This window comes from Dasypus novemcinctus, chromosome 2 (genome assembly GCF_030445035.2).
Source record: "Dasypus novemcinctus isolate mDasNov1 chromosome 2, mDasNov1.1.hap2, whole genome shotgun sequence".
Taxonomy (NCBI): domain Eukaryota; kingdom Metazoa; phylum Chordata; class Mammalia; order Cingulata; family Dasypodidae; genus Dasypus; species Dasypus novemcinctus.
In genome coordinates this window covers 25,306,189-25,333,647 of record NC_080674.1, presented here as the reverse complement: position 1 = coordinate 25,333,647, position 27,459 = coordinate 25,306,189, and positions in this window count along the sequence as shown.

Below are 27,459 nucleotides of genomic sequence, written 5' to 3'. Positions count from 1 at the left end.
TTAGACTGTACACTTTATAAAGTTTTGGATAAATTATGATTTACATTATGGTTTACATTTTAGACTATACACTTTTATAAATTTTTGGTAAAGTTTAACATGACCTGTATCCATCATTGCAGGATCATTTAGAACACCTCCATTGCATCCCAGTTACCCCTTCTTCCAACTATTCTATTCCTCTAACCTCCCCCCCCTCAGGTCCTACCGTGATGGACATGCTTCGCTGTTTGAAGGACAAGATTGCTAGATACTTGCAACAATGCTGAGGGCTTAACACACTAGTTTGTCCTCCCCGAATGGGAGCCACCCACGCTCTTGAGAGACACCCGTCTTTCTGTTTGAGAATATCAGACCTCCTCAGGTTGGGGGTATACATGATGAGCACTCACACACTCCCTAGAAGTCTGTCCCATGTGTACCCTGTGCCGGATGTTCCCCATCTAACACCTTAAACCAGTAACAATTCCTTATATTTTCCAAAGAATTTTCTCAACATTATAGTTTCAACCACATACCAAACAATCTTCCATGTTCACCTGTTCCCCTTCAACCCCATCCTCCCAATTCCATGGACCATCTGACCCATCCTCCCAACCCTAACCCCCTTCAAGCCTGCAAAGTTCAACCCAATAGTAACAACAGTGTTGTACAGTTTTCTGCGTGTAAGTCTTTTACATTTTAGTGAAATTTATTCCTAGGTATTTGATTTTTTTAGTTAATGTAAATGGTATTTTTAAATTGATTTCCTCCTTGGATTGCTCATTATTGATGTACAGAAATGCCACGGATTTTTGTGCATTGATCTTATAACCTGTGACTTTACTGAACTCATTAATAAGTTTGAGAAGTTTTGTTGTAGATTTATTAGAGCTTTCTATGTATAGGATCATATAGTCTGCAAATAGTGAAATTTTGACTTCTTCCTTTCCGATTTGGATGCCTTTTATATCTATTTCTTTCCTCAGTGATCGAGCAAGTACTTCTAACACAATGTTAAATAGGAGTGGTGATAGTGGGCATCCTTGTCTCATTCCTGATCTTAGAGGAAAAGATTTTAGAATTTCACCACTGTAAATAATGTTAGCAAATAGGTTTTTCATATATACGTTTTTTCATATCCAGAAAATTTCCCTCTATTCCTATCTTTTGCAGTGTTTTTCATCAGGAAAGTGTGCTGTATTTTGTCAAATGCTTTTTCTGCATCTATATATATGATCATGTGATTTTTTTGTTTGATCTGTTTATGTGGTGTATTACATTGGCTGATTTTCTTATGTTGAACCATCCTTGCATACCAGGGATGAAATACACTTGGTCATGGTATATAATTCATTTGATGTGTTGTTGAATGCAATTAACAAGTACTTTGTTGAGCTTTGTTGAGGATTTTTGCATCTAGGTTTATTAAAGAGATTGGTCTGTAATTTTCCTTTCTTCCATTGTCTTTATTTTGACTGTGAAATTAAGGTAATTTTGGCATCATAGAATGAGTTAGGCAATGTTCGTTCTATTTTGATTTTTTGGAAGGGTTTAAGGAAGATTGATGTTAGTTCTTTCTGGAATGTTTGGTAGAATTCATTTGTGAATCTGTCTGACTTGGGGTTCTACTTAGTTGGGTGGTGATTAGTGACTGATCCTATCTCTTTTCGTGTGATTGGTTTGTTGAGATCATGAATTTCTTCTTTCATCTATGTAGGTTGCTTGTGTGTTTCTAGGAATTTGTCCATTTACTCCAAATTGTCCTTCTTGTTGGCATATAGTTTTTCAAACTATCATCTTATGATAGTCTTTATTTCTGTGGGGTCAGTGGTGATATCCCCTTTCTCATTTCTTATTTTGGGTATTTGCATCTTCTCTCTTTTTTTTCCTTTGTTAGTCTAGCAAAGGGTTTGTCCATTTTATTGATCTTCTCAAAGAAGCAGCTTTTTGTTTTGTTTATTTTTTTCTAGGGCTTTCTTTGTGTTTGTGTTTTGATATGTTGTGTTGTCATTTTCTTTAGTTTCAAAGTAGTTACTGATTTCTTTTGAGATTTCCTCCTTGACCCACTGTTTGTCTAACAGGGTGTTGCTTAACTTCCATATTTTGGGGCCTAATCTGGGTCTCTGGACCTTGCAGATTTCCAGCTTCATTCCACTGTGGTCAGAGAAGTTATTTTGTATGATTTTGATCTTTCTGAATTCATTGAGACTTTCACTGTGGCCTATCATGTGGTCTATATTGGAGAATGATCCATGTGTGCTTGAGAAGAATGTATATCCTGCTGTATTTGGGTGTAGTGTTCTGTATATGTATATTAGGTCCATGTCCTCTAATATATTATTCAATGTCTTTGCTTCTTTATTGATTCTCTGTTGAGATGTTCTGTGTAATGGTGACAATGGTGTATTAAAGTTCCCCACTATGACTGTAGAGGCATCTATTCCTCCACTTATTTTTTCTGGTTTTTGCCTCACATATGTACACATTATGTACCTTGATTAGGTACATAAATGCTTATGATTGTTCTTTCTTACTGAACGATTACCCCTTTTACTAATGCACTGTCCATCTTTTCTCTCAAAATAGTTTTACATTTAAAGTCTATTTTGCCCAATATTTGTATAGCTACTCCTGCTCTCTTTTTAGTTACTTTTTGCTTGTAAGATTCTTTTCCAGTTGTTCACTTTCAACTCCTTAAATCCCTGGGTCTAAGGTGGGTTTCTTATAGACAACACATAAATGGATCATATTTCCTTATACATTCTGCCAATCTATGTCTCTTGACAGGTGAGTTTAATTCATTAACATTCAGTGTTGTTACTCTTAAGGAATTACTTACATTAACCATATTTTCTTTGGATTTATGTATGTCGTATGTTGTTTTTATTTCTCTTTTTGTCTTTTCATTTGTTCTTACATTCTTTTCCAACTCTGTCTCTTCTGTTTTTTCCTTTCCTCCTGCAGAACTCCCTTTTGTGTTTCTTGAAGGGCAGATTTCTTATTGGCATACTCTCTTAGTGTCTGTTCATCTGTGGATATTTTGAAGTCTCCATCATTTTTGAATGCCAACTTTGCTCAATAGAGTATTTTTGGCTGGAAACTTTTTTCTTTTAGTACCGTGACTATGTCACACCACTGCCTTCTTGCCCCATAGTTTCAGATGAGAAATCAGCACTTAATCTTGTTGAGATTCCCTTGTATGCGATGGTTCTCTTTTCTCTTGCCACCTTCATTATTTTCTTTTTCTTGAGCACTGGATAATTTGATAAGTATATGTCTTGGAGTAAGCCTGTTGGGATTTATACTGTTTGGGGTGCAATACACTTCCTGGGTATATATATCCATCTTCTTCATTAGGTTTGGCAATTTTTCAGCAATTATTTCCTCCAACACACCTTCTGTGTCCCCTTTGCCTTCTCTTCTCCTTCAATGATGCATATAATGTGTATGTTTGTGTGTTTTGTGTTGTTATTCAATTCCTTAAATCCCTGCTGGATTTAAAGCATTTTTTAATCTATCAATTCTACAATCTGTTCTATTTCAGATGTACTGTATTCCACATCACTAATTCTTTCCTTTGCTTCTTTGAATCTGATGTTATATTCTGAGAGTATATTTCTGATTTCTTGAATTGTGTTATTCATTACCAACATATCTGATATCTTTTAGTGTATGTTTACAATTTCTTCAGTATGCTTTCCAAGTGTTTTCTTAATATCCTTAATCTCTTTCTTCACTTCAATGAGTTGATCCATGATATTTGTTTGGAAAGCTTTCATTAGTTGTTGGATATTCTGCTCCTCTTCCTGGTTTTTAATTTGTTCTTTGGACTGAGTCATGTCTTCCTAATTATTGGTATGGTTTGTAATTTTTTCTTGCTGCCTTTTCATCATTTTATCTTGGTGGGTTTGTTCAGTTGGTTAGTTTCTCCATCTAGTCTCAAGTTTTTAGGTGCTGTTTTTGTGTGTGTGTTAAGTTTTCTCTTTGACACTTTGTTCTTCTTATTCTATTTCTTTGTTGTCTAAGTTACCATGAAGGAAAAAGATTAGGACCAGGGAAAGCAAAAGAGGTAAGAAAATAAAAATTATAAATATAGTATTGGTAGTAAATATTAGCATAAAAACCATATAAGACCTAGGAAAGTAATTATTAAACTCATCTAAGCAAGCAGTGTATAGTTACAGAAATAAGAAAGTGGAGTCCCTACATTGAAATGGGAAACTGAATATGGAGAAGAATATAGTATTAATTAAAAGGTTAGCATGATCATGAAAGAGGAAAAAAGACAAGAAAGGACAATAACATAAAGAATAAATAAAAGACAGAAAGCAGAATAGAAGTGTTAGAAACAAAAAGCCAGAAAAATTGGGAACTAAACAAAGGGAGGTGAAATGTAAGAACAACCACAGATGGTAGAAGTTAGAAGATGTTGGAAGGAAAAGAGACAGAGTTGGTAGCCAAAATCAGTATGCACAGAAAAGAGGAAATTGAGGCAGAAGCACAGCAAACAATAAACAAGTCAGGAGCATTTAACTTAAAAAAAGGGGGAAAAAAAAAAAGAGGAAACTAAAAGTGTGGGGTGATAAAGGGAAGGAAAGACAAGATAACAAGAAAAAAATTATGCACAAGTCCTTAAGCAGGGAGTCAACCAAACAGTAAAAATAAAAACAAAACAAAACAAAACAAAGTTTTCCCTCTTAAGCTCTTATTTAGGGGAAAATAAGAGGAACAAGGGTAGCTAATACATGTATAATATCTATGTTTCCCTGTCTCAAAGTATCAGCTAATATCCCACTGGGTCACTATTCTAAGAGGATCTCGGAACTGAACCAGAGAACTTGCACATTCAAGGCTGAAACTCCCCCACTGAGCCAAACCCTCCTTCTGGGTCAACCAATTACTCAAAAAAGAGTGACTTCTGGAGGCAGGGTAGACTCTTTGCAATTGAATAAACTGGTTAGGAATCTGTCCTTCCCCCTTCTCCCTTTCTCACTTCCCTCTCTTTCAGGGCATCAGGAAGTCCCTGTGAGAGACTCAAATGGGACCCTCCTGAACCAAATCACCATGGAAAATAATGGTTCTAAGTCATTATTTCCCTATTTGAGAGGAGCACCCACACTTTGCCAGGAACCCTAAATATGCTCTTGGAAGCCTACCAAGCACTTCCTACTGTCCCCCTCCCTTTGGTGTATTGCACAGGATTAGTTAATTGCCTGGCTCCATCTTTTCCCAGATGTAACCCACAGAGGTTAGGTAAATCAGACTGCCTCCACAGATTCACCTCTCCCCTCTTCCTGGTTTCTCAAGCCAGCTGCTCTGCTCCTCAAAGTTTAAAAAAGGGGGGTCCAGACAATTCAACCCATACTCATAGAACCACTCTCTACCCTTCATCAGAACTCTCCCACTCTTGGAATTTTTCTCCTTGGGCTGTGTGACTGGTGAGGTTCTGGAAAGCCATGGCTTCTTGTCCTGGGGGAGGGGCAGCAATCCATGGTTTTATCTTGAGCTATCACTCTTTTTGTTGTGCCCTCTCTGGATCAATGTGTAGTGGCCTCCTGCTTTGTGGGTTCCCAAAACAGCTCACTCAGGCAGGATTTTGCCCTCTCTAAGCCTCTTTTTAAAAATAGAGCATTTCTATAACAATAGTTCAAAAAAATAAATTTGTCTTTGCTGGAATGTTCAGTATCTTTAATTAGCAAAACATTGCTAATTAAAACTTACCAGTTCAAGTAAGAAATAACTTCCAGAGTCTAAAGATAATTAGGCATAGGATATTTATAAGAATGAGACAAAACTAAAAAGTCATTAGGCCTTTATTTTGAGATTTCATATTTTAGTTTTTTTGTCATTAATTTTCTAGATTTCAGCATGTAAAAACTTTCTGGCATGATATAGACTATGCCTATCATTCACTTATTCAGTCATGAAATATTACTTGAATGCTGAAAATGAGCCAATCAATGTGCTAATTGTATAGAAAAATGAAAGCAAATACTTGAAGTGCAGAAGTCATCAGCCCTGAGGTGGGAAACTCAGTATATTTGAATACACATCATCAAAGGCAATTGCAATACAATTATAAGCTCACTGGGCTGCCTAGGTTCTGAGTATATCATCAGTTAATACAGAAGAACTATGTTCATGCAATTTTAATTGGTTACCAAATGGTTATGATTATTATAATGGTCATCAATCCTTTTGAAAAGTTGCAAGCTTTTAAAAATATGTGAAAATATGTATCAGAATAATATGTTAACAAACACTCTCTTTTCTTTAGGAAAAGGTAAATATGCAGGTTTTATAATTAGGAGGTACATAATTTATTGAAAATAGGTAACACAATTTCCTAAAAGTTATTGGAAAGATAAAGCAAGTTTCTATTCACTACACAAATAGGCAATTAATTATACTCTTTATTTCAGAGAGTTGTTTTAGGAATTTGAAACCATACCTGGGAAGTGGATTTGGCTCACCTGATAGAGCGTCCACTTACCACATGGGAGGTCCAGGGTTCAAACCCATGGTCTCCTGACCCATGTTAAGCTGGCCCATGTGCAGCTGGCCCATGTGCAGTGCTGATGTGCACAAGGAGTGCCATGCCATGCAGAGGGGCCCCCCACATAGAGGAGCCCCACACGCAAGGAGTGCACTCTGTAAGGAGAGCTGCCCAGTGCAAAAAAAGTGCAGACTGTCCAGGAGTGGCACCGCACACATGAAGAACTGACACAGCACGATGATGCAACAAAAAAGAGATGCAATTTCCCAGTGCTGTTGACAAGAATACAAGCAGACACAGAAGAACACACAGCAAGTGGACAGAGAACAGACAACTAGCAGGCCTGAGGGGAAGAGGAGAGAAATAATTAAAATAAATCTTTAAAAAAAAAAACCATACGTACTGTTGTAGTATGCACTATCAAACAACCTGAAAAATAGATCAACTTAAAATAATAAGAAAGTAATTTATTTGAAAAGAATTAGACATTTTTATTTATTCTCAATCTGTGAGAAAAGGAAAATGGCTATTGACATAATTTCTTGCTTTGAAAGTTATTTTATGGTCCCATCAAAAGATTAAATATTGAAACAAATACATGTTTTGTGCAAAAATCTTAGTTACAAAAGGATAGATTATATGCTATGTAAGTGTATTTTTGATAACATAATAATCCTGAACATTTTTTTTATCAGATGTCACCATTTCCAAAAAAGAATAAAAAGATTAGGCCTGCTAGGCTAAACCTCAATTTAGGTCTTTGATTCCTTTTATTAGGTGACTATGCTAAACTATATATTGTATTAAAAAGAGAATTTTACTCCTCATACATATATTATTTTAAGATTCCTAGTTAAATGTGATCACAAGTTTTAGGTCTTATTTTCCCATACATCACCTAACCCCAAAATTGAACACCTATGCATATTTTATTGATCTGGAATAAAAATGTGCAGACAACATAGGACCCAATAATAAAGAGCCATATTCTTACAGTTCTGTGAAGAGATTAGTTTTCTAACATATTACAGAATCTCTGAAATTGTTCCGAAGATATATTTTTATAAACTTTCTGTTTCACATTATCATTTTCATAGTGGATGTATTTTGACAATCTAGAGCTGTGTTTCAAGGAATTCTTTTCCCTGCCTGTTGTCATTTGGGGAGAAAGAGAGATGGAGAGAGGGAGAGACTCCTTATAAATTTGGAGAGCAGAAATGAAGCAGCATACAGTAGTCACGGTTATTGTGCTTAGATGAGACGAGAGACATTTTAAGGCACTGTTGAGTGTCAGCTTTTCTTCCCTCCCCTCAATGCTATGAGATAAACAAAGAGATACCAGCAGAAGCCCCTTGTTCTTATTTGTTCCGCATCCACTTCTTTGTCCAAACTGTTTTCCTAGTTGACACAGCACCAGTCACAGCAGTAAATTAGTTCTAATTCTGTAATTCAAACTCAAATGATACAGTTAATGATAAGAAAAATAATTCCAGGGGAATGAAAAATTAAGGATGAGAATCTCACCTGATTAGATTTAAAGTCATTAATGTCAATATTATCACTGTTAAAAAGAAGCCTGTGGCACACAGTGGGCAAACAGTTACCAAAATTGTCAAATGTGGGCATCTGTAATCAAGTGCAGACTGAAAGTAAGGGTTTCATTTTGTCAGATACCTTCTAGCATAATATATTACTTTAGTGAAAATAAGGAGGATAAGACAGTTGGCCAGTTTGCTTCTAGGTGTTCCAGGCAAGTCGCAAAAAGAAAATTATAGTCAGTGCAAATTTCCAAAACATAGTTCACATTAAGGACCAGAAAATTCCTATAATTGTCCTGAAAGAAATTTGTATCTGCTACAGCCATATGACTGAAAGTTTAAAAATGAGACCCAAATACTAAAGACTAAGGGGGGTTGGATTCTACTGCAAATTGAATTCGGAAACATAAGGTATCTTCGAAATTTGGAGACCTGACAATTGGAGAGAATACATATGGACAGATGGTAATGATATTTATGGACTTTAAAAGCATCTATCTTTTGAAATATTAACAAATAGTCTATAAATATAGTCAGCTGTATTATATTTTATTTAAAAATTAGATTATTTTCATATAAATGTAGGAGGACATTGAGTAGGACTTTCTCTGGTCTTGGCATTGGCACTAGTGTCCACAGTTAAAATCAAGATGTGCTAAGAACCCATGTTCTGGAAGAGCAACTGTCAATTGTAAGCTGAAACTTTTCCTCAAGTCTAAATAAAAAGTTTACTGATTATTTGCCATTACATCATTTTCCTCCCCAAACCATATATGAATTTTAGAGTGGATAGCAATATTTATGCTGAGAAGTGCCTCACTTCCTCCCTAGCTCATTGGGCTAAATTTCAAATGGAATCCCACACAAAGACTGTATTCTCTACAATAAAGGCCTGGAATCCCATAGCCCATTTGGATATCAGATCACAAACCCTGCTTGTTGGTATGAGCCCATACCCCTCTGGCATACAGGCCCAACCCTCTCAGAGGGTGAGGTATCGGGACCAAGAGCGGAGATTGCAGCAGCTTGCCTTTAACACCATTCTGGCAGTAATGCATGGATTTCCTGGGAATTAGGTGAACAGAATTGATGGTTGATGGGGAGCTATCAGCAACGATTCATTCGAGAGAGCCGAGAATAACTGTTTTGTCGAGCAGTGTGTATGAATAGTGTCAAATCCGCAGGGGATGTCCAGGAAAAAGATGCTGTACCATAAGGTCCTTGGAAACCTGAGATATTTGACATGAGATGCTTGTGGTACAGAGGGTATTAAAGGCTGTGGAAGGGAAATTCTGTGAAGGGGAAGAAGAAAAGAGAGTTGCATTAATTTTGCCAGATGAAAACTCTTAAAAAAAAGACCGAGTTCCATGAGTTAAAAGATTCTCTCTCTCCTGCTAGTCATAACGAAGCATGTTGAAATGGTTCTATAGTAACAAGGAAATGGATTCTGCAAAAGTACCTTGCAAACTCTCAGGTGAGTCAGAAGCCCAAGGTGAGTCAGGCCAACACCTTGATTGCAACTTTGTAAAGCAACGGAGTGGAGTTCTGAGGCTCCTGACTCTTAGAACCTGTGAAATAATAAATAGGTGTTATTTTAAGCAACTATTTTGGTAATAATATATTACACAGCAAAAGAAACAAACACACAGTGATTTTTTTTTCTCTTAATCTTTCTTGACCAACACTTAAAGGTGGCTAGAGCAGGTAGGAATGCCAACTAAAGAATAAAAGCATAAATGTTATCATTAAATTATCTTGGTGACAGCATCAGGTATTAACTTTGTGGTTGCATAATATGAAAAAAGCATGGCTGGTACAAGTTCATCAGGGATGCTACAAGACTGAGAGGAGAAATAAGAAGAGTCATGAACAAACTTAGAAGGCTGGTATTCAGAAATTACCACACTAAAAAGACATTCCATTGTATCCATTCATCTCTATTCTAATCAGCAAGTCAGAAACCACAAAAAAGAATATCCATCCCTGTATTAGTCAGTCAAAGGGGTGCTGATGAAAAATACCAGATATCTGTTGATTTTTTAAAAGGGTATTTATTTGAGGTAGAAGCTTACAGTTACCAGGCCATAAAGCATAGTTTATTTCCCAGACCAAAGTCTGTTTTTACATGCTAGAGCAAGATGGCTGCTGACATTTAGTCTTCCTCTTCGTCTTTAGGCTCCATGGTCCCAGCTTCTTCCAATATCAGCTGTAGGCTGGTATAATTCTTGTCTCACACCAGGGCTCCTTTCTCTCTGGGCTGAACTGCTCTGTTCTCTCCACAAGGTCAGCTGTAGACTCTCAGGCTCTCTAGGCTTTGTGTCTCTCCCCAGAGCTCATTTTTCTCTGGGCTCAGCTGCTTTGATCTTTTCTATGTTTGCTTTCTGGACTCAAACTCAAAACTCCAACCTCCCTTCTCTGTGGTACAGTTTCTCTGTGGTACAGTTTCTCTGTGGTACAGTTTCTCTGTGAGTCCCTGCCCACCAAGAGTGACCTACTGATGTGGCCCAGTCGAAGACTTAATCATTATTTAATCAAGTAAAAGTGAAAACTCTGAATCCAATATCTCTCTTTTGAATTCATAAACAATATCAAGCTGTCATACTCTACCCTCTGAATCCCAAAAAGATAGTAAATATTCAAAAATCCTTATTTCAGTAGCAAACCTAAGTACAAGATCATCAGAATCTGTTTATAAAAATACAGTTTGTCTTGGGGCAAAATCACATCTGCTATGGACCTCTGGAACTTACAAAACCATTTATCTGCTTCCAATACACAAATGACAGACAAAGGATATACATTTTCAATCCCAGAAGGAAAAACTGGTAGGGAAACATGAGTCATGGGTCCTCTACTATTTGGTAAATCTGCAGGAAATACTCCATTTGATTTCAAAGTCTGAGAGTCATTCTTAAGACTATGGTTTCTTCTTCCTGGGGCCACAGGGGGATCTACCCTTTCCACAGTCTTGCCCAAGAGCCATTTTCATGGTTCCACCCTCAACAAGCATCTGGGTGGTGACTAAGGTTCAGAACTCACCCTCCAAGAGTTTGGAGTCCCTGTGAGTCCCTGTCTCCAAGGGGGCAGGGACTCATCATCCTACTGACATGGCCCAATCAAAGCATTAATCATTATTTAATCAAGTAAAAGTGAAACCTCTAAATCCAATATCTATTTTTAGAATTTATGAACAATATCAAACTGCCACAATCCCCCTTATGATGATTTGATGCTGGATGGACCCCAGAAAATCATGACCTTAGAGCTAATCCATTCATTTGGTAGTAAATCTATTGTGGGTGGGATATTTTGATTAGGTTACTTGAGTAAGACATGGCCCAGGTTGGATCTTAATTCTCTTACTGGAGTCCTTTATAAATGGGATGAATTCAGACAAAGAGAGAGAAAGCCTCTGAAGCAGGAAGCTGAAACAAGGAGACCCAGAGGAAAAGAAACCAGCAGATACAGCCATTGTGCCTTGTCCTGTGACAGAGGAAGCCAAGATCACCAGTAGCTGGTCTTTGGCCAGAAAGCCTCACTTGATAATGCCTCGATTTGGACATTTTCATGGCCTCAGAACTAGAAGCTTGTAATATAACTCCTTTTATTATACTGCATTCTGGTTATCTAGCAAACTGAAAAAAACCCTTCTCTACATTATTCCCATTTCCTAAGTGAAAACTTAAAAAGCAGAATGAAGAATACTTGATAAAATTGGAAGAAGTCCTCACAGACTTAAATTATAGTTAAAAGGTGAAACAAAATAAATAAAAAAAAACATGGAAGAACTCATAAGTTAAATGTGGGAGAATCAAGGAAGGTTGGGAAAAGAGGATACTCATTTGGAAAATGAAAATGTCACAATCATATGAGGGTGTATTCCAAAAGGTAAAACATGGAAATATAAAAACAAATTTGTAAAAGTAATAGAAATAAAAACATGGATGAATTGCATCTAGTTTGATAATATAAGACAATTGTTTTACAACAATGGTTCAAAGTGTGTATTATGTCTGTGAAACAGCACTGCAATGATGAAATAAACGTACATACTGAGAAAATATATGCAGCCAGAAGATGCACTCCACAAAGGAGGTATACAAATAGCCAATATACACATTAATAAACATTCTCAATCACATTGATCAAGAGACAAATGCAAACTAACATTCAAACTCTATAGCACTATACACCCACCAGAATGCCTAAAATTTAAGGAAAACAAAGCAATAACAGCAGATTATTATATAGATTCTCAAGTGTTCTAGAGGATATGCTCTAATTTAAACACTTGTACATTGCTGGTGGGAATGAAAATTCATACAATTCCTTTGGAAAATACTATATGAATATATATATTTAACATAAATATTTCCTAAGTTACTACTCTGAAATTCCACTATTTATTCTTAAGAGATACCAAAAGACATATATGATGGTTTTTACAAGATTTTCCTTTCCTTTTTCTTTTTTTTTTTTTTTTTTTAATTTTTTTATTTTTTATTGACTTTGTAATAATATTACATTAAAAATATATATGTGAGGTCCCATTCAACCCCACCCCCCCACCCCCCCTCTCCCCCCCCCAATAACACTCGTTCCCATCATCATGACACATCCATTGGATTTGGTAAGTACATCTTTGGGCACCTCTGCACCTCATATACATTGGTTCACATCATGGCCCATACTCTCCTCTATTCCATCATGTAGGCCCTGTGAGGATTTACAATGTCCGGTGATTACCTCTGAAGCACCATCCAGGGCAGCTCCATGTCCCGAAGACGCCTCCACCTCTCATCTCTTCCTGCCTTTCCCCATACCCTTTGTCCATTATGTCCACTTTTCCCAATCCAATGCCACCTCTTCTATGTGGACACTGGATTGGTTGTGTCCATTGCATCTTTATGTCAAGAGGAGGCTCAGATTCCACCTGGATGCTGGATGCAATCCTCCTTTTTCTTTATTAGAGAAATTGTGGGTTTATAGAACCATCATGCATAAAATACATGATTCTGATATGCCACCCTGTTATTAATAATGGACACTGGTGTGGAACATTTTTTACATTTGATAATAGCATATTTTTATAATTGCACTATTAACTATAGTCCATGGTTTAACTTAGAGTTCACGGATTGTGTAGTACAGTTTCATAGATTCTTTTTAAATTATTTTTTATTCTGTTACCATTTAAATAATCTAACTTTATCCCTTTTAATCATATATATATAAAACCACCACTCATTACCAAAACATTCCCATCATTCCAAGAAGGAATTCTGCACATTTTAAGCTTAATTTCCCATTCCTTATGGCCACCCTTCTACTTAACCCTATATTATAGATTCTAACTCTGTTTGCTTATTCTAATTATTTCAAATCAGTGAGATCACACAATATTTTTACTTTTATATATGTCTTATTCACTCAACATGATGTCGTCAAGATTCTTTCATGGTGGCATATGTATCAGGAAAATAAAAGGAAAGAAGCATTATTCTTAATAGCCATAAACAGAAAATATCCCAAATGTCCCACCAACAGAAGAACAAATAAATGTTAGTATTTTCTTATAAGAAACACAGAACAGTTACAAAAAATTACCATGAATAAAAACATAGCACAATGAATCAATCACAGACATAATTTTGAGTGAATGCAGCTGGATTCAAAAGAAAATTTACTTTAGGATTTGATTCACATGAAATTTCAGAATATGCTAAATAAATTGTAGTTATGAAGTTGGCTTAGTGGCTAACTCTGTGAGAGGGTATTGATTAGATATAGGCAAAAGAGAACCTTCTAGATAGTAAGGTCTCAGTCTCAAACTGGTGAAATTATACGTGTGTGTGTGTGTGTATGTATATATATATAACACATGCAAAAATATTTATATATATTTTTTGCATGTGTTTTTGTGTGCATGTGCATGGATGTATGAAAATTTCATGAAACTGTAAACTTCATTTAGCAAATATTATACTCTTCACTCTCAAAACTAGCATTAATAAAACTGGAGAGAATGAGAAATAACAGATTTTTTAAAATTAAATATTTAGACGTTGTTTCTATAATTTCTACCCTTAAGAGGTGTTTGTGGAAAAATCAAGAAAATTTGAATATGAACTGGATATTAGATGATTTTTAAGGAATATTTAAAGAAATTCTGATTATAAACCTATTATAATATGAAGATAGGCAGTTTGATAAAAATATTATAAAGATATTGTGGTTATATAAGCAAATGTTCTTATTGTTTAAAGTTGTATACTGAAATACATATGTAGAAAACATGTTTGTGCTTTATTTTAAAATATTAATAACAATCAAAATGAAAGAAAAGAAGTAATCTGACAGTATGTTGATAATTATTAAACAATTGATATATGAATAATCATCATATTATTTTTTATATTATTCATGTATTTGCAAATATTCACAATAAAATTACAAGTCTCTAAAACAGCAAGATGGTGGCAGAATAAGGGACTCCTAGAGCCAGCTGGTGCTACAGGCCAGTTAGTAATCACCCAGGGCTATCTAAACCACCGTTGTGAGCCCAAGAAAAATCAGAAAGGCATCCTGCAACATACCTGAAGAATAGAAGGAGGAGAATGCCCATCTGCAGAGTAGATTTGAGAGTAGAGTGCTCCATGCTGCTGAGGCTGGTGCCCATACTCCACTGGCAACATAAGCTGCCTCAAGAACTATTCCATAGCTGGAATTGGGGCTGCCTGAAAATCATAGTGCTGCAGGGACTGGTTTCTTTCCATCCAGATCCAATTACACCTCTAGCCCCAGCCCCACCTCAACAGGGAAGAAGCTAAGGGGACCTGCACCAGCCTCTCTGGGAAAATATAGACCATGTCATAGCGGTTGATGATCATCCTACTCTGCCAGCACAAGCTGCCTCAGGAGCTATTCTGTGGTTGGAGATGGAAGATTAATTTCTCAAAACTAAGGGGGGAAGAGATGGTTGGCCAAAGAATTCACCTACTGATTAGTAAATTGGGCTGGCTAAAGTATAACCCTAAGAACAGCTGAAGTTTGAATCTGTCCAAGTTGGAAAAAGGCTGGTAGCTGCTATTTTTACTTCACCCCTGGCATGAGGTGAAGCTGGGGTGATTGAAAATCACAGTGACAGTAGGCACAGACTGAAAAGTCAGAAATCTACTGTGGCAAGTGCAGTCATTTTGATCCACACAGCACAGATTGCTGCCCACACCTGCAGCTCCATCATCATCCCAGGGAGTGTAGGAAGGGAAATGAAGCTACATCAGTCTCTCTGGGCCAAGTCAAGACCTGTACAACTTGGATTATTATACACGGTTGTGACTCTGTCCCTCCCCCTGGCAAAGGAGAAAGGTGAGAGAAGTTTCATTGGTCCCTGGGGTTGAGCCTACACAGCTTACAGGACCAACTACATCCTTGGCTCCTACTGTACAACCAGCAAGGGAGAAAGTGCAAGTAAGCCCTAAACTAAAGAGAGAAACTGCACCCAGAACAAATACAAATAGTAAGCCAGATGATAAGACACCAACAAAAAATTATAATCCATACCAAGAATCAGGAAGATATGGCCCAGTTAAAAGAAAAAGATAAGCCTCCAGATGACATAAAGGAGTTGAACTAACCATAAAACTTCAAAAAAAATCTCCTTAATAAATTCAATGAGATGGCTAAAGAGATTAATGATATTAAGAAGATATTAGATGATCACAAAGAGTTAGAAAGCGTACATAGAAAAATAGCAGATCTTATGAGAATGAAAGATGCAATAAATGAAATTAAAAATGCTTTGGAATCACATAACAGAAGATTTGAAGAGACAGAAGAAAGGATTGGTGAGCTTGAAGAAATTGCCTCTGAAAGCAAACATAGAAAAGAATAGATGAAGAAAAGAATGGAAAAAAATTGAACAAGGTCTCAAGGAAATAAACAACAGCAAAAGGTTTTCAAACATACAATTTATAGGTGTCTTAGAAGGAAAAGAGAAGGAAAAGTGGCAGAAGGAATACTTGAAGAAATAATGATAGAAAATTTCCCAACTCTATTGAAAGGCATAGATACCCCATCCAAGAAGCACAAAGACTCCCATCTGAAAAATCTGAATAGACCAACTCTGAGACACATATTAATCAGAATTTCATGGGACAAAGACAAAGAGTGAATTCTGAGTGCAGCAAGAAAAAAAGCAATGCAAACACATAATGGATACCCAATAAGATTAAGTGCCAATTTCTCATCATAAATCATAGAAGCAAGAAGACAATGGTAAGATATATTTAAGATATTGCAAGAGAAGAACCGCCAATGAAGAATCTTATATCCAGCAAGATTGTCTTTCAAAAATGAGAGTGGGTTTAGAATTTTCACAAAGAAAGAGAAATGGAGAGAGTTTGTAACCAAGAGACTGACCCTGCTGGAAATACTAAAAGGTATGCTACAATCTGAAAATAAAAGACAGGAGAGAGAGACTTGGAAAAGAGTATAGAAATGAAGATTATATGAAAAAGTAACTAAAAGTCTCAGAAGAATGGTGCATATAAAATATGACAGATGAAACCCAAAGGTCAAAATGGGTGAAAAAAGAACTGCCTTTACAGTAATAACATTGAGTGCTAATAGGTTAAACTTCCCAATCAAATGACACAGACTGGCAAAATGGATAAGAAAATATGAGCCATCTATGTGCTGTCTGCAAGAGACTCACCTTAGACCCAAGGATACCAATAGATTGTAAGTGAAAGGCTGGAAAAAGATATGCCATGCATTCAATAATGAAAAAAAATTTAAAAAGCTGAATAACTATGCCTATATTAGATGAAATAGACTTTAAGAGAAATAAGTAATTCCTAATCCAAGAAGGAAGCCACGGGAAAAAAAAAATTCCATTTACAATAGCAACTAAAAGAATCAAATATTTAGGAATAAATATAACCAAATATATAAAGCACATGTATTCAGAAAACTACAATGCTTTATTAAAAGAAATTTTTTTTTAAAAGACCTGAATAACTGGAAGAACACTCAATGCTTATGGATTGGAAGGCTAAATATCATCAAGATGTCAATTTTATGCAAATTGATATACAGATTCAGGGCAATCCAATAAAAAATCCACCAGCATTTTTAAATAAATGAAAAACATGATTATCAAATTTATTTGGAAGGATAGGGAGTCCCAATTAAACAGAAACATCTTTGGAAGGAAAATCAAAGTTGGAGGAACTCTCAATTCCAGACTTTAAGTCATATTACCTAGCTACAGTGGTAAAAAACAGCATGGTACTGGTGTAAAGATGACACAGACCAATGGAAACAAATTGATGGTTCAGAAAAAGACCCTCACATCTATGGCCAAATGATTCTTGACAATCCTGTCCAAACCACTTGGGCAGAATAGTCCATGCAACAAAGTCCATGCTCATTGAACTGGATATTCATAACCAAAAGAAAGAAAGAGGACCTCTACCACATACCTTATACAAAAATTAGGTCAAAATAGATCAAAGACCTAAATATATATATATTAAAGCAAGAACCATAAAGCATCTGTAAGAAAATGTAGGGCAATATCTTCAAGACCTGGTGGTAAGTATTGGATTTTTGAATGAGATAAGTAGAGAACTGAGATGAACTACTGATGTTTAAAGTGTATTGAAGCTTTAATTAACTTGACTGTAAAAGTGTGGAAATCTGTAGAGTTGATAACACATTATAGTGAGTAAATCTGGTTTATAAATGGAATAAATGGAATGAAAAGAGTAGTCTAGGGAAGTAAATGTCAATTGAAAGAGAACTAGAGAATAATCTAGGGACTGAATAAGACAGTAAATCCAGAGGTGGATGAGACTTGTGATTGATGGTACAGATGCAAGAGTGTCCTTTGTGAAGTAGAGCAGATGTATATCCCTATTGCATGCATGGTGGTGCAAATGTGAAGAAGCATGGAGAAAATACAACTGGAGTGAGTGACCTGTGAACTGTGGTTAACAGCAATACTGTAATTTACATGCATCTATGCCAAAGATGTATTGTGTTGATAATGGGAAAGTATGGAAAAATGTGCCAAATATATGCTATGGACCATGGTTAGTGGTAATAGTCTGATATTATCTCATAATCTGTAAGACATGTTCAACCTTAGTGTAGTGTGTTGAGAGAGGGCTATTGAATTGGAATTCTGCATATGTGCATGATCGTTTTGTAAATTCTCAACTTCTGTAATAAAACTAAATTTAAAAAATAATTATAATAGGGGTGTTGGGGGAAAATATACCAAATGTAAAATACTTTGGTTAGTAGTAATATTTTGAGCACATTCTTAAATCTTAGTTTAAAATGTTTCACAGCAATGCAAGGTATTGGTGGTAGGGTGAGATAGGACAGCCTTGTATGATGTTATGTATGTTTGTTTTGTGAGTTCACAACTATTACTATACACTTATAGTTTATGTGTGAGTGATATAGTTTAATATTTTTTTAAAAAAATGAAAACAAAAAAGATAAGGAATAAGAAAAATTTTAAAGTCTCTAATATGTAAGAATTAAGCTTGATAGAAATTTACTGCAAGTGATAAAAATATGGGATCTCTTCCTTAAAGAAAGGTAGGAAACCAAACTTTGCTTTATTCAAAACCAGAAAACATTAAAAAAATTCTTAACCATACCTCATTGCCTTGAAATTACAGAATCATTTACACATTATACAGAAAAATATTTGTGTATACATATCTCATAGTAAAAAATTTTCACAATATAAAATTAAATGGTTTTCCTTTGGGAGGAAAAGTAGATCAAATATTACTTAAAATTATTTTTTTTCAACTTGATGAAAATGTTAGCACACACACTCAAAAGCACAAAACAAACAAAGTCAGGCTTATCAGTGAAATATAGAATACTGATCACATATTTCTGTGTAAAGAAATACTTTCTAAAACTATGTTTGCAGAATAATTGCGCGTACCTACTACGGTAGCCATCACAATAATAAAGATTTATAATTAACATTACATTACGGTTAATTATTGGCTTTGGTATTAGGATTTGTATTAGTCAGTCAAAGGGGTGTTGATGCAAAATACCAGAAAACTGTTGACTTTTATAAAAGGTATTTATTTGGGGTAAAATCTTACAGTCTCAAGGCTGTGGAAAATTCAACTCAAGGTAACTTAAGATGTGTTTTCTCACCAAAGTCAGCTGCCATATGTTGAAGTAAGATGGTAGGCGATCTCTTCCTGGTTTCTCCTTCCTTCTTCCTTTTAAGGCTCCATGGGCCCAGCTTCATCTGGTCCCAGCTTTAGGGTGGCATAGGACACCTCTTTCAGTGCTTCTTATATCAGTCTGGCATAGTTTTTTTCTTTCCAGGCCTTATCAGCTGCTCAGCTGTTCTGTTCTCTTCAGCTGCAAACTATCAGCCTAATGACTTATGTCTTCCTGGGGGCCGCAGGGTCAAACATGCCAGAGCTATCTCCTCTCCCATGTGCCATCTTGAGTGAATGTTCATTTATATCAGCCCACCAAGGGGACAGAGACTTAACCAGAGTCATGCCCTACTGATGTGGTCAAAGCAAAAGTCCTAAATTGATTCAATCAAAAGGTATGTGCAGAGGAACAGAACAGTTTACAATCTTTTTCTTTTTTGGGGGAATTCATAAATAATATCAAACTGTTGGAGATTTGGGCCTGAAGAGTATTGGGAATGAAAGAAAGAGAAAAAGGAGAATGAAAGAAAGAGAAAGAAAGAAAGAAAAAATGAGAGAAAGGAGAATGAAAGAAAGAGAAAGAAAGAGAGATGGGATGAGGGGGTCTGTGAGTAGAGACCATCAGACAACTTTATTGTTTACAAGGGGATCTCTATATACCCCTGTCTATGTGACAACAAGCAGCAACTTGCAGTTAACTATTAGCATTAGTAAGGAACTCAAAAAATCTTATCTCAGGGTACAAAGTCTAAGTGTTCTATTTACTACGAAAGGTATGTGCTCATCTTTTCTTTCAGCCTTTAACAGCTTCGTCCTGTTTGCTGGGAACTCTTAATTACCGCATTCCTTAGGGTGCAAGCATAGGCATGGAAACAGCTCATCTCTCCTTGTGAGACTACTGTGCCTCAGTTTCCAACATCAAACTGCCCCACGATTATAGGATTCCCAGTGATTTTATTCCTTTCTTTTTGTATATTCCAAATTTGTTTTGTCTCCAATTTACAATAATGCATGACTCTATATATATTTTAAGAGCAAATATACATATATATGTGCATGCATATGCTTTTGTGGATATATATATACCCCAGGTTGAGAAGGATATGGACATACAAAAGTATAAAAAAAGATTCACAGTCCATATCCATGGAAGAAACATATACCAGAAATGAAACAGATGTAAAGTACAGCCAAAGGCACTTCATTTAGAGGCCTAGTTAGAATTCATCTAGACCTGTGTTTTAATGGAATTGTCTCTTCCTTTTATATAGCTTTATATAGTGTCACTATTTTTTATTAAATATGTGCATTTACGTATAGCTTATTACATTTTGCATCTTGACTATTTGGTACTAAGTCTGTGTTTTTAAGCTCCTTGCAATAAAATTTTGTTTTATGCTATTAAAATTATTAATATTCCCATTTCAGGTTTTTTGTTCTGAAATCAGTCTCTTTCACACTTTGCATCTCTTTCTGTTTCTCTAGCACAGAAGTTAAGAAATGAGTCTGGATGGTTAAATAGCACAGCTTGTATAGTACCTTAATTTTGCAAACTCACTTGTGTTGAAGACATACTAATCGAAACTACAGTTTAGGTTATTGCTTTAGCTATAATACAATAATTAAATATTTATAAATTATGAAGTCTTTTTTCTTCTTGATTTTAAACATCCAATACCAAACTGAAGCAATCTCTCTCAATGGATAGATAATTATGAATATGTATGTGTGTATGTATGCATGTATATACAATTACACAAAAAGGCAGCACTTGCTTATATTTAAAATTTTATTTTCATATTCTTACAATTTTTATCAACTCAAGTAAGTGAACATTAATTTTTGAAAATATTAAGTGAAATAAATAAACCTATTATTTTAAAAATATATTTAGTAAGACAATGTTTATTTATTGCTTGAAATAGAAAAGCGTTCAGTTTTTTAAACCAACTTTTTAAAAGGATGGAGAGCAGTGAAAATCATGTCATCTTTTACTGTCAAGCTTTTTAACTTACTCCTCAATCTCTGCGGGATCTATGTATTTATTTTTCTGTATAAATAATCTTGAAAGATACTCTTGCCCACATAATGTACCTGTAATATTGAGATCCTCAGATCTAAGGAATCAGCAATGTAAATGATATAATAAGTGAAAAAATGCTTTGTAGTAGGCATAAAGACAGTCTCAAAAATTTTTCAAAGAATATAAAACAAAACGTGTTTTATAATAATAGAATTAAGAAAAAATTATATAGTTCTTTATCAATATCCCAAATTTTTCTGAGTAAATCTATCGATTTCTCTGAAAAAAGAAATGTATTGCCTTTTCTGTCCTATCCAAAAGATGAAGATATTTTATAATGTTCATATACAAACATGTTTAAGTATTAAGTTAAATTCAAACAATGAATTTTTAGAAAATTGTATTTACAAAAAAGGATTGGTTAATTGATCTCTTTAGTAATTAATAATGATAAAAATGGAAAGAAGGGAATTTCTGGACTTAGTATTTAATGTATGGCTTTCAATAATGTAAGAGATAATCATGTGCTAAAATCATAATGCCTTTGCTTCTGCCTTTATTGGCTAATAAATTAGAGCTATATTTCAAATTATATAAATATTAAAATAATAATACCTGATATCTAAAAAGTCACTTTACTATGTAAATATCAATTGAAAGAACTCTAAAGAGTAGCTTGGGTGGTAGGTGAAAATTGTGCTTAATAGTATAAATATAAGAATGCTCTTCTTTTACAAAGTGTTAAGAATATGGTGATACACCTGAATATTACATAGTAACTTATGTATATAGTTATCAGTAACATTGTAACATTTCTTGAAGCAATGACAAAAAGAATACTATGTCAATTCTAAGGAATACAGTTGGCGGTATAAGAGGGTATGGGATTTTTCCTTTTGGAGTAATGAAAAAGTTCTAAAATTGGCTGAGGCGGTGACAGCACAACTCTGTGATGAAAATGAGAGTCACCAAGAGTACATGTTGAATGGACTGTACAAAGCATAGTACTGCATAACACAAGAAATCAAGTGGTTGAAGATAGGTCGTGGTTAACAAAACAAAAATGAAAGCATTCTCTCATGAACTATAACAAATATATAATATTAATACAGGGTGTTAATAATGGGTTGAATTGGTGGAAAATACAACAAATGTAAGACATGGGCTAGAGTTAGTATAAATAGCAATATTTTGATGAAGCTTTTCCATAGTTTGTAACAAAAGTTTCACAATGCAAGGTATTAGTGGTTGGGAGATGATATATGGAAACCCTGTATGATTATATGCCTATTTGTTTTGTAATTTCACCTAACATATTGTCAAAGATTAATTAACAATGTTCATAGTTTGTGACAGTTTGTGCAAATACTGCTTGTGGGAGTATAAATTAGAATAGCCTTTCTAGATATCACCTTTAACAGTATTCATCAAAAGTCTTAAAGTATATCTCCTTTCATGTATGAGATTCTGCTTTTGGGATTATGTTAAATAATGTCAGACAAATGTGCAATTAAGTATTCCTAACGTGTTCTAATGCCTGAATTATAATAGTGGCAACATGTTTGAAATGGAGTAATGTTTAATAGACTTAAATAAAAATATTCTGCTGATGTTAATGTTGATGAATAGGTAAGTTTATTTGCAAAGTAATTTTACAATATATGTCATTAAAAATGTAATACAGTATGTTTAAGGTATGTACATATACATGTGTAAAACACTCACATTCGCATTTGTAACAAAGACTGTAGGAATAAGAGTGTCTAGATACTGGATACTACTGGTTGCCATTTTCTTACATCCATATGTTTTGTTTCTGATCCTCTTGATTATTTTCCTCCCTCACTGTTCATTCAGGGTTCACATTATTTGTAGTCATGATTGTCCTTTCACCCAGGCACTCCCATGATACTCCTTTGTCCTATACAATCATCAAACACAGGACTAATTCTTCAGAATTAACCAAGTTGAACCATTCATACACAAATTAAGGAACTGAGAACTTGGTTATGAAAGGAATATCTACATAGATGGTTATGGATTGAATTGTGTCCTTAAAAAGATATCCTACTCCTATGAATGTAAACTTATTGGTGAAAAGGATCTTTGAAAATATCATTATTTAAAATGATGCCAAACTGGATTAAGTTAAGACCTTTTGTGTCACAAGACAAGGACCTTAATGAGTTATCATCTACCTCTGGAGCTCACAGACTTCAGAGGAAAGAAGACCCTGATGACACCTTGAATCAGATATCTAGCCTCCAGAACTCAGAAACTGTGGGAGCCTAGGATCTGGGCTCCCCATCCTTAAAGGAGACAAAGCAGTGCATAGTGACCTACATGAGCGGGACATAAGTTAAAGATTAATGGCCCTCCCCAGAGGGAAAAGAAAATACAGATGGTATCATAGACTGTGATTTTCTCCAGGATGTACACTTCCTTCCTAAAGTAACATCACCAGACACCATTTGTGGATTTCATGTGACCCTAGCAGAAATTCCATTATAAAATGTCTGTGTTCTAAAACCCTGTATAATGTCCTTCATTTTCTCGTCTCATTGTGGAGCGCTATCTGCATTCTCCACAGTCCTGCCTTAGGAGACTATCTGCAGTTCAAAAGTCCCAATAAAGCTTATGTCTAATTCACCGCCAAAGGTATTCTTTGCTCTTGTGGCCCCACTGATCTGCACCCTTCGAGAGTTGGATTGGAACAGAAACAATACATTTCTGTTATATAAGCCGATTATTCTGTGGTATTTTGTTACAGAAGCCCTGGCAAACTCAGACATAAATTATAGAAGATATGGATCAAACTTATAAAAAATCCTACAACTATGCTTTTATCTTTATTCATTTTACCAAGTAAGTGATTTCCAGAATCTTAAGTGCTACTGCAGTGCCATTTCTTTTTTACATCAACCTGCAACAAAAGAAACTGGAGGAGCCTATTTTTGTCCAGAAGCAGGCAACATATTCTGAAAAACATTCTGATCAGTGGAAAATTACAGCTCTAGAATAGTCATGTCCCTAGAAGATAATGGCATCACCTTCACTTTCAGTTGAAAAATAAGACGTTCTGCTAAACTGAAAAATAACCCAATTGGGATTAAGCCTGTGAGGGACTTTTGAGATCTGAAACAAGGTGGTTTCAGATTGCTCAATGACACATAAAACTGAACAATGATGGACTCAAACTCTTTTAACACCCATTTAGTCAGATCTGCATATTCCAAGAAAGGAATACAACAAACAGTAATACTACATGGACTTCTGTGTTTTGTAGAAAAGACTAATTCTAACCAGACCATGCTATGACTAACTACTATCTTAAACTGTCTAAGCAATTTCTTTAACTCCTGCTCTTTGAGAAGATCCATGTTTGTTTCAGTGCTTTACCTCTTGCAGAAGCATGATAAGAAAACCTAAAGTTGTTTAACTACAATGTGTCCCTGGTGATCTTTTGGCCCTGGGATTTAAATAAATAAGTGGAAATAAGAAGGGGTTTTGTTAAGCAAGGGCATTCAATAATTTGAAATATTTCAAAGTTATATGCCAAAAATCAATAATGATTTATAATTAAAATTATATTTAGTGATTTTTAACTGACAACATACTCAGAGACTTTTAAAATTTTGACAGTCAAAAACAAGAAATGACCAAGCTTGAAAAATGATATTTTTGCCCAACCTTTTACTTTTTCACCCAGATGCCAGAAGATTTTATTCCTGGGTATTGGGATAAAGTGGGATGAAGCATGACTATGTCAGGGGCATATTAGAAATTCTCCTTTGTTGGAAATAGTAAGAAACTGTCACTAACAAGGGGTGGGGTATGTTGAACCTGCCTTATATTTCTGGGAACAAGCAAGTTCTTAGGTTATATGATTTTAGGGGAGAGAATAGATGGAAGCTGTGCACTAAAGATCGATTTGCTTTGACAAGCCTTCCAGGAGTTTGTTATGCACATTACCATAGTTGGAGTACACCTAGGCCCAGTGGACAAGAGTCTGGGCAGTAATCGTAATGATAAAACTCTTGGCCTGAATGCAGTTTTGAAAACTGCTTGGAGTTTTTGGATAAATTTTAATAGAATTAATGTTGTTGCAGCCATAGGTTTCTCTTTTTCCCTTTCTTTATATTAGAGAAGATATCTTTTATTTTGTGTTATTGCAATTATTAGCATATACTTAAAACCCAGAACTCAAGATAGTTCATGAATGCCTTCATAAATAGAGATATTTCTTTAAACAAATGACATTTAAGTGGTGAAAAATAATCAAAATAAGTAATTTGGAAAAACTGGATAAGAAATAAGGAAAATCTACAATGTGAGATAAAGCTTTCAAAAAAAAAAACTAAGACAGCAGTAACTTAAAGTTATGTTTTAGCATAAGTAAATATCACCTTACTAGATTTCTGTAAGACCAGGGACAATGGGAAATGATTATTGGTAGAAAATAAAATTACTCATGAAAATGTGAATCAAGTGACTTGTGATGGAATGAATATAAAGGGAATGCAGATATGATAGCATAATTAAGCCTCCTAGCAAAAGTTCAACGAAATACGTATGACATATTCTGGAGCTAGCTGTGATAATTGTTTTATATGTCTTAGAAGCGTATGGCACCCTGAAATGATGTGTCCACGTATGTTGTTATGTAATGAGTTTTCTTACTGTGCTTATGTAGATTAGTTATTCAAGCATAGCAGAGAGCACAAAGCCACCTGTCATTTTTCTAACTGTGACATGGACTGTAAAATTAGTGTAGTGCACATTTATGCAGGGAAGGTGATTACTAATACCAAAATTTTACTTTGAAAATGGCATCCTATTAACTTATGCATAATCAACTCTCATTTATTAGTTGCTCTGTTCCAGAGCAACAGAATACAAAATCCAAAAATAGAAAGTAAGGGAATTATATATATTTATATATTCTTTCAAAAGGATCTGGGAAATTGTTTGTTACTGCTATCTTCATCAATGCATAACTGGATGCCGGCTGTAATTCTGGCTAGGAAACCACTGTTCTATTGACTTATGACAATTTGAATTTTTCTGTCACAACAATCTTGAGAAAACTGAAAAGTTTGTAATTGATGGGGACTTTAGGAAATGCTAAAGGCTTATTTATAACAAATAGTAATTTATCATAATGCACTGCTTTACTTAAAACACTTAATTTAGATAAATATTTTTAAAGTGATAATCTAGATGAGATTTAACTAAGCTTATTCTCTATGAGAAAAAGAATAATCTTATTTTGTACTTTGCAGTACTTTTTACTTTGTAGACCTTTTTAAGAATGATTACATATTGCACATGCAAATAAAACAAAATAAAGCATTTTATTGACTGAGAGCAAATTACTTCTCCAAAATGTATAAATTGTTGGTTCTTTCTTTTAGAAGGTAAAACTACATTATTATTTTTTAAAAAATCAAACCAGAAACCCAGAATACTGTTAAAAGTGAAATTTTTCTTTACAAAACATCTCCCAGATTCATTTTTTCTAGATATTTATATATAATTTATCAAGAGTTTGATATGTACTCTACCATGATTATCATCTCACACACATGTACATATACACATATTTAACTTTTTAATTTAATTTCATGTTATTTTATTGAATTCGTACATTTTGTATTATAATATAGTGGTGGACTCTTTTCTACAACTATTATTAAATATTATTAGTTATTATTATAGAAATATTTTTTTAAATTTTACTAAGCATCTTTGTTCTTAATGGTGCAATAGGTCAAAGTTGGATTCTATGAAAACAGACAATGAGGCTCATGCAGGAAATATATTGCACTACTCTGAGAAACAGATCTTGAGAAATGTGGGGAAAGAACGAATGAAGGTAAAGAGAAGTTGATTGCTGATGCATTTACAACAGATATGATAAATTTTAACGTTGATTAATCATTGCATGTGGGCTACCTCTAAGGATGAGCTGTGATCTTGAGTGAAGGGGCTCTCTTTGCCTGAATGTTTTCATTTCCATAGAATGATTTGCTAACAGCCTTTATTTTAAGAAGCTGGAAGAACAAGAGCCTTAGCCTTTTTAAATGGGGGCTGGGAAGAATACTACATCAACCAAACTTTATTACATTACAATTCCTGCATTTTTAGAACCATTTACTTTGTATAATAGATTCTCTAGACAGTTTCCGTAGGTTTTAGACTCTTTTC